The sequence below is a fragment of the Pongo abelii genome, chromosome 21 (genome assembly GCF_028885655.2).
Source record: "Pongo abelii isolate AG06213 chromosome 21, NHGRI_mPonAbe1-v2.0_pri, whole genome shotgun sequence".
Classification (NCBI taxonomy): Eukaryota; Metazoa; Chordata; class Mammalia; order Primates; family Hominidae; genus Pongo; species Pongo abelii.
This window is the reverse complement of record NC_072006.2, coordinates 5,424,297-5,431,506: the sequence shown is the minus strand read 5'-3', so window position 1 is coordinate 5,431,506 and position 7,210 is coordinate 5,424,297. Positions and strand designations below refer to the sequence as shown.

The following is a 7,210-nucleotide window of genomic DNA, read 5'->3' as shown; positions in this document are numbered from 1 at the left end:
ATGGACACTTGGATTGTTTCCAATTTTTCTCTATTACAAACTATGCTGCACATTTGAACATGTAACACCAGGAGTGCCCACATGAAGTGGCAAGCTCTTTGGTATATTGTGTTTGCGGATTGCTGATTTGTCTCCTGGTGCACCTTTCAGTCTTCAGCTGGGATAATGGTGGTGATGGAAGGCTGGATTTATTGGAGGTACCAAGGATTTGAAATTATGATCCCCATTGTCTGAAAACCTTGCATGCACTCTGCAGGAGTCCATCTTTGCTACAGAGATCCCTTGCCCATACCACAAACCCCTATCCCACGCAGCCTCACCACTCATCCCATGGAGCCAGTTCCTTAATCCAACAAGGCTTCAGGTACCAGCAAGACAGACCTGGTCACTGGTCTGAAAGAGTCTATAGTCTAGAAAGGATGTTAGAGAAGTAAACAGAAGAATAAGAATTTCAGATGGAGATATATGGTATGGAGAAAATATTACCAGGTCATGAGACGAACAATGACTAGAAGGGGTAAGGGGAGGTAAGTTTTCAAAATATTTTTTCGTAGATAAAAATCACTTGGTTAAAAATTCTAAAAGTATTAAAAATAAATATAAAAACCTTATGTAAGTCAATCTCCTGCCCTTGGGCCCTAAGGATCTAGTTACCCTACCCTCTGAAAACCCTGACAACCAATGTTTCTTATGTAATCTTTAGAGATAATTTATTTGTATGTGTGTGAGAGAGAAAATGTGTGGGCAAATGTATAAATATATGTATACATATCTTTTCCTACATTTTTACGCAAATGGTAGTTTCCATCTTATCTACCACTCTATCTTGCTTTTTCCACTTAATGTATTTCAAATATTATTTCATTTCAGTGTAATAAATGAATCATTTTCTATTCTTTTTTATAATTGGATGGTATTTCACTATGACGATATCCTATAATTATATAGCCCGCCCTTTATTGAGAGCCATTTACTGCATCAATCTTTTGCCAATCAATAGAACGATGAATATCTTGGATATATGTCAAGTCATGTTTATGCAAGTGTATCTGTAGGAAAAGAAAATATGGATTCAGCAGGTCAAAAAGGATTTGTAATTTTGATAGATATTGCCAACTTGTATGGCAACAGGTAAGGACATTTTTTCTGTAGAGGGCATGAAAGCAAATATTTTCAACTTTGCAGGATATACAGTCTCTATCACAAGTACTCAAATCTGCCATTGGAGCACAAAAGCAGCCATAGACACAAATAAAGGAATGAGCATGATTTTGTTCCAATAAAACTTAAGGCATGAAATTTGAATTATACATAATTTTCATGTGTCACAAAATGTTTTATTTTATTGATATATACTTACAGTATTCAACATGATTGTTTTCATACACATATGTATAGTGAAATGATTAACATGTTCAAACAAATTAACCTATGCATCACCTTCCATAGCTACCTTGTGTGTGTGTGTGTGTGTGTGTGTGTGTAATAACAGCACCTAATATTCTTAGCAAATGTTCAATATACAATACAATACAGTACAATACAATACGATACGATACAATATTATTTTGATTTTTTTCAACTACTTAAAAATGGTTCTTAGGTCTTGGGCAGTACAAAAGCAAGCAGCAGGCTGAATTGAGCTCACAAGCGATCGTTTGCCAACTTCTGCCATTTACATCCCCACCGTTTGTATTTGAAAGCCTGTTGTGCCAATACTGTGGCCAATACCAGGTATTATCAAACTTTTGGATCTTTGCCAATTTGACAGGTGAAATTGTATCTCAGTTATGCTTTACTTTGCATTTCTCTTTTTTAAAGCAATGTAAATGATCTTTCTTTGTAAATTTCCTTTTGTATAAACGTGACTATTCTATTCTTTTTCTGCTATTTGTTTGATGTTAGTCTTTTTCTTATCAGTTTGTGTGCTTCCTTAAAGAGTAGAGAAATTCACACTTTGACAGAATTGCAAATATTTTTCCTGGCTTGTCATTTATCTTTGAACTTTGATGTTGGTATTTTTCACCAGGTGCAAATACTTTAATCAATCTTTCATTTTATGACTTATGGCCTTTCCCTCCTCTATAATTATAAAATAATTTTTGCATATTTTTGTATTTTCAGTATTGCCTTTTTAACATTAAATATTTTCTTCATTTGGAACTTACACTGTAGGGTGTGATATGTGACTTAGTTGTCCTTATTCCCTGATTAATCTTTCTTTACTGATTTTAGATGTAAACTTTGCCTTATATTAAACTATTGTATGTATTTAGGTCTGTTTCTAAACTTTCAATTCTGTTCCAATGATGTCTTTTTATTCTTATGCCAGTACCATGCTGTCTTAATGAGTTTTTATAAGATTTAATAATAGACAGGATAGTTACTCCTTGCTACCCTTCTTTTTCAGAATGTTACTAGTTATTCTTGATTATTTACCTCTCTACATAAATGTTAGAACCAGTCTGATTTTTTCAAGTTATCTTTTATGTCTTCATATCTACACTCCAAATTGTTCATCCATGTCAAAGTATTTTTTATGAAACAACAGTTTATGACCTTACATATAGTAAAAGTATCAGATTACAAAGGGAAAGTGGAAATTACCTAAGGAAAAATGCTAGTCTGAAACACCTAGACATGAACCCTCATCAGGGAAAGATGATATAAATAATCTAACCCACTCTAATTCTTATAACACAAATTGTTCTTCTTCATTTACTGAAAAAGAGGAATTGGCACTTACAGCACTTAACATGAAAGAATTTCCTAATGGTAAGAGGATAGGTGGGTGGGTGAATGTCCGGATGAGTGGGTGAGTGGATGGATGGATGGATGAATGGATAGATGGATGGATGGATGGATGAATAAATACCAGATTACTGAGGGAACTTGAATCTCTGCATGTCTTTTGTCCATTCCTCACATTGAATCAAGCATTAATTCAATTCAACAACTTCAGGATTCCACTATGACATATGGAAAAATAAAATATTGGTTGGTTTTCCTTCTTAATTTATTTTCTTTATTAATGGAACAAAACTCAAAGCAAATATTTAAAACTAAGATTTATTAAGGAAGAATGAATGTTGTTCTCCAGTGCTTTCTCTACTGTGGTTTCGCCTTAATTGATCTTTCTCCCACTGGACCATAATCCAACTGGCATAAAGTGTTGCTGCAGATGGAGAGAGAAAGTAAAAAACTTGATTTAAACCACTGATTGATTTTATATTTCCTAGCTGGCCTGTGCCATGTGTCATAGAGGGCAATGGAAGGGGTGTGTGTGGTGGGGGTGGAGGTGGGTGGATATTTTGTTTGCTGAATTTTAACGGGAACATTTTGGTTTCCCCATGAAAACTGAAACATGAGCCCAGTTCACTGTCATATAGTCTCCACTGCAAACCCAGAGCCCAACACAGAATCATTGCTCCAGCTTCCTCAAATTCAAGCCACTATCATATTTGTTAATCTTCCTTGCAGCTGTGTTGGAAACTCCTTGCACTAAAAGTAAATCAGCTCAGGTGGAGTTCTATTATAACCAGAACTCTCCCTGATGCTTCCATTTGCGACCCAAACTCTACAGTCATCCTTCCAGAGTTTGCTCTGCCTCAGAGCAGACCATAGTAATGAATGGTAAGAAACAGGAAGAGGCAAACTTGGCCAAGGAAAGGATTTTTCGATGCCCCAGGATGACTTGTCCTTCATTAGAGTGTCGGAAGCACATGCTCTAACTTCCACTCTAAAGATGTGGACATTTTAGGACCAGGATTCTTTACTAAAAACACTTGCAACTTCTCCCTTAGGACTTTTTTTCTGGAACAAAAGTGTTAGGAAGTTAATGCCCTCAAAAGCAGCCCTCACCCAGTGACTGATAGCAACTGGTGGATAAATACCCCAACTTCCTCACCTCCCAGATGAGTTCACTCTAAGGCACATTTTATACACTGATTTCTAGAGTTCACCACTGGGATTTTGCTCCATTTGTCCACGTCGGTATCTTAATAGCACTTCCCTGACTGCCTTCCTTTACCTTCCTGTCTCACTTTCCTGCCCCTCTGCTAAAGTTTCCTAGAATGACCTCCCTAGTAAACTACTTGCTCTGGACTCTTTCTCTCTGTGTCTGCTTCTGGGGAAAGCTCAACTCAGACAGACTCTGTAACCCAGTACAGGACTCTGTACACAGATTACTCTTTTTAAATTACAATACTCAAATAGTCAACACAGAAAAATTTGGTGTGGGTTTGTAATGGAGCTGAGAAGTGAATGCATGATATGAGGACAGGTAACTCCTGTCTGCCCCTTCTGACCCTGTTCTCTTCCATTTTATTGCTCACTCATCATTGCCCAAAGCCTCCAATCCAATCAGGCTGTCCTGTTTTAGAAGTCCCAGACACATATGTGCATTCTCACCTCCGTGCTTTTGTGCATGCCATTCTCCACATCTGAAAGTCTCCTCCTACTCCTCTTCAACCTGTCCAGATGGTGCCAATCCTTGAAGACCTGTCTCAAGCTTTGCCTCTTCCAAGATGTCTCTTATGTCATCCCTAAGAGAATCACAGCATAGGTAGCCTGTTATTCACAACTCACCACTTAGTCATAGGCTTTTGTATAGCTTCTAACTACTGCACGTGTAATTGTTCTTGTCTCCCTAATTAAAATGGACTTTCCTTGGGAATAATCACCACATTTTGTACCTCTCTACTCCTCCCAGGGCCTAAAATAGTCTGATAAACACAATTACTTGTCAATGTGTGATTTATGCTTTTAAGTAATAAAACAACACGTATGTGTATGACCAAAGTAATGAATCATTTTTAATGATCTTCAGAAAGGCCTCTTTCTTCTTATGCAAACTGCATAGCAGACAGTTATCAGAGCATCCTTCTTGGTGATCCTTTCCAGAAGTTCACAAAAGACAACAGGCCACAGCAACACCTTGGTTTATACACACAACTTCCCCATGCTGCTTTAAAGGCATAATAAAAGATAATGCTTCTCACTCATAAATAAAAAGTGCTTAAATGTAATTTTGACAAAATGTGTCCCAGGGGTGATTGAAGTCTTTTCCTCTCTGTTGTGATTGTAACTGCTATAAATAGACAACCATAAGAGACTCAAAAGGGGAAACCTTTTAAAGGCTTACTCCAGGGCTTGATACCCTCCCCACTTTATTTTTCTTAGCCCTAATGCCAAAGGAAAACAAACACTTATCAACGTACTAATGGTGTTTATTTACCATCTGTCTTGGAATGGTGGCAATGTGCCAAGCCCTGAGACAGTTCACCACAGCGCCAAGTGAGCTGAAGGCAGCCCCTCCACTCACTGTACCCTTGGCTTCCCCTTTGGGGGCCATGGAAAGGTTCAGGATCTTGAATTTATTTTCCCCACCTGTTTCACACTCTGTACCTTTGCCACACCTAAGCCGATTTTCCCAGGCCCGGTGTAGATCAAATAACTTCCATTCTGCTTATGAAGTCACAGCCACCTTCATGCCCCTCTAGAAACAGTTCCATTGAAGTCAGTCGAGGAAACTCAGAAAGGCTCTTTGCTCCTGCTTTGCCCAGAGTCTGATTCCCAACTGCTCATGCCAGAACTGCCCTAGCAGGGAACAGGAAAGCTGTCAGCCATGAGCTAGAGCCACACCCACCTCCTCACCTGTACCACACCGTCTGCCCCATGCTGCATCAGCAATGCCTGGGGAGCTGTGAAGAGCTCCACTCATGTTCCACCACAAGGCTTTTCATCTTCCGGCAAGTCATCCCTTACCAAAGCAAAGTTCAATCGTCCCGTTCAGGTGGGAGGTCCCTGAAAGATCCCAAGAGAAGAAGTGAGCATTTCCTGCTGTTTTTCTGTCTCCTTTCCAAGCAGCAAAGCATACAGAGGAAGTAGCTCTACTTTCTCCTCTCCTTTCTCCAAGTCTTAGCGTTTTTGGCACTGACATGGGAGCCTACGCCCAAAGCAATCATGTCTACAGCAAGATTATGCTTCGGTGGTGATATAATTCTTAATGGTACCTCAGTATATCAGCTGTTCCAGTGCCTCTTATAATCCACTGCAACTGAAACCTCCCAAGTTCTTGACGATGGACTTCCTCATGATGACTCTAAAAGACAAGCAGTAATTAGGTAACAGAATCTAATATCCTTTTAGTCAAAGTTCAACTCATTGTAAGGGGCTTTTAGTGATTGGAGTGAATAGGCAGCCCGTCTCTATTTTTGCTTAAAATCCTCTCAACACATGAGAGTCATAAAAGGATATGGCTGAGAAAGTTTTAGTTGCAATCATTTGTTTCATTGGTTTAGAACTGCTTTTTTTTTTTTTTTCAAATCCATTATTTTAGTTGATTTTCAGACGAATAGGCAGGATGACTTAGTAGTTAGGAATGCTGGTTCCAGATGCCTGAGCTTGAATCCTGGCTCAAAGCCTTCCTGGCTTTGTGACATTGATCAAGTCACCTACCTCCCATCCCATGTCTCTACTTTCTTATCTGTAAAATGTGAATAGCTTTTGTACATACCTCACAGAGTTGAATTGTTTAATGCATATATGTATATATACATTATATATATATAGAGAGAGAGAGAGAGAGAGAAAGAGAGAGAGAGAGAGAACACACACATTTGGAACTATGCCTGGAACACAGCAAGTGCTAAATAATTATTCTAGTTAAGAGCCAAGAAAATAAAAGGTTAGCAGATTCCATGCCTAGCCTAAGCAATTCCTTCAGTGAGGAGGTCAGATATTGTCTTAGCTTGGGCTCCCCCAAAAGCAGACTCTGAGAGCAGCATTTGGGTACAAGTAACTTATATGGGAGCTGAAATCCCAGTAAAGGTAGGGAAGGAAGGGAGGCCACTAGGCTGTGTTTATGAGCAGTTTACTTCTGCAGGAAACTGGGCACAGTCTTACTTGGGACCCTTGAAGTGACTGTGCAGAACATACCACATATCACAGAACTGTCCCTATGAGGCTGAAGGGAGCTGGGGAATTTATCACCAACTCTATCCCTCATTGTTGAGAGCTATCTCTGGGACTGGGACTATGCAACAGTGTCTTCCGGACTGCTCCACGCATAGGTGAAGCATCCTCAGAGTATCATATGCATTCGGGCTTAAGGATTCAGAAAGCCATCAGCACATACTTGGTCTATCTGCAAGTGACTTCCTGGTATGGCCAAAGGAATATGAGCAAGAAAACGACAACAGTGAATACA

The 7,210-nt window shown here is 39.2% G+C and overlaps 1 long non-coding RNA gene across 1 annotated transcript; it reads right to left on the bottom strand.

Moving 5' to 3' along the window:
- Window positions 1-1,252: 1,252 nt before the first annotated feature.
- LOC112130375 (uncharacterized) lies at window positions 1,253-6,277 on the bottom strand. The gene is made up of 4 exons (XR_002912651.3): window positions 6,015-6,277; window positions 5,656-5,805; window positions 4,411-4,544; window positions 1,253-3,175 (listed from the first exon to the last, which is right to left on the bottom strand). It is a non-coding gene; the product is annotated as an uncharacterized LOC112130375 (long non-coding RNA).
- Window positions 6,278-7,210: the final 933 nt, after the last annotated feature.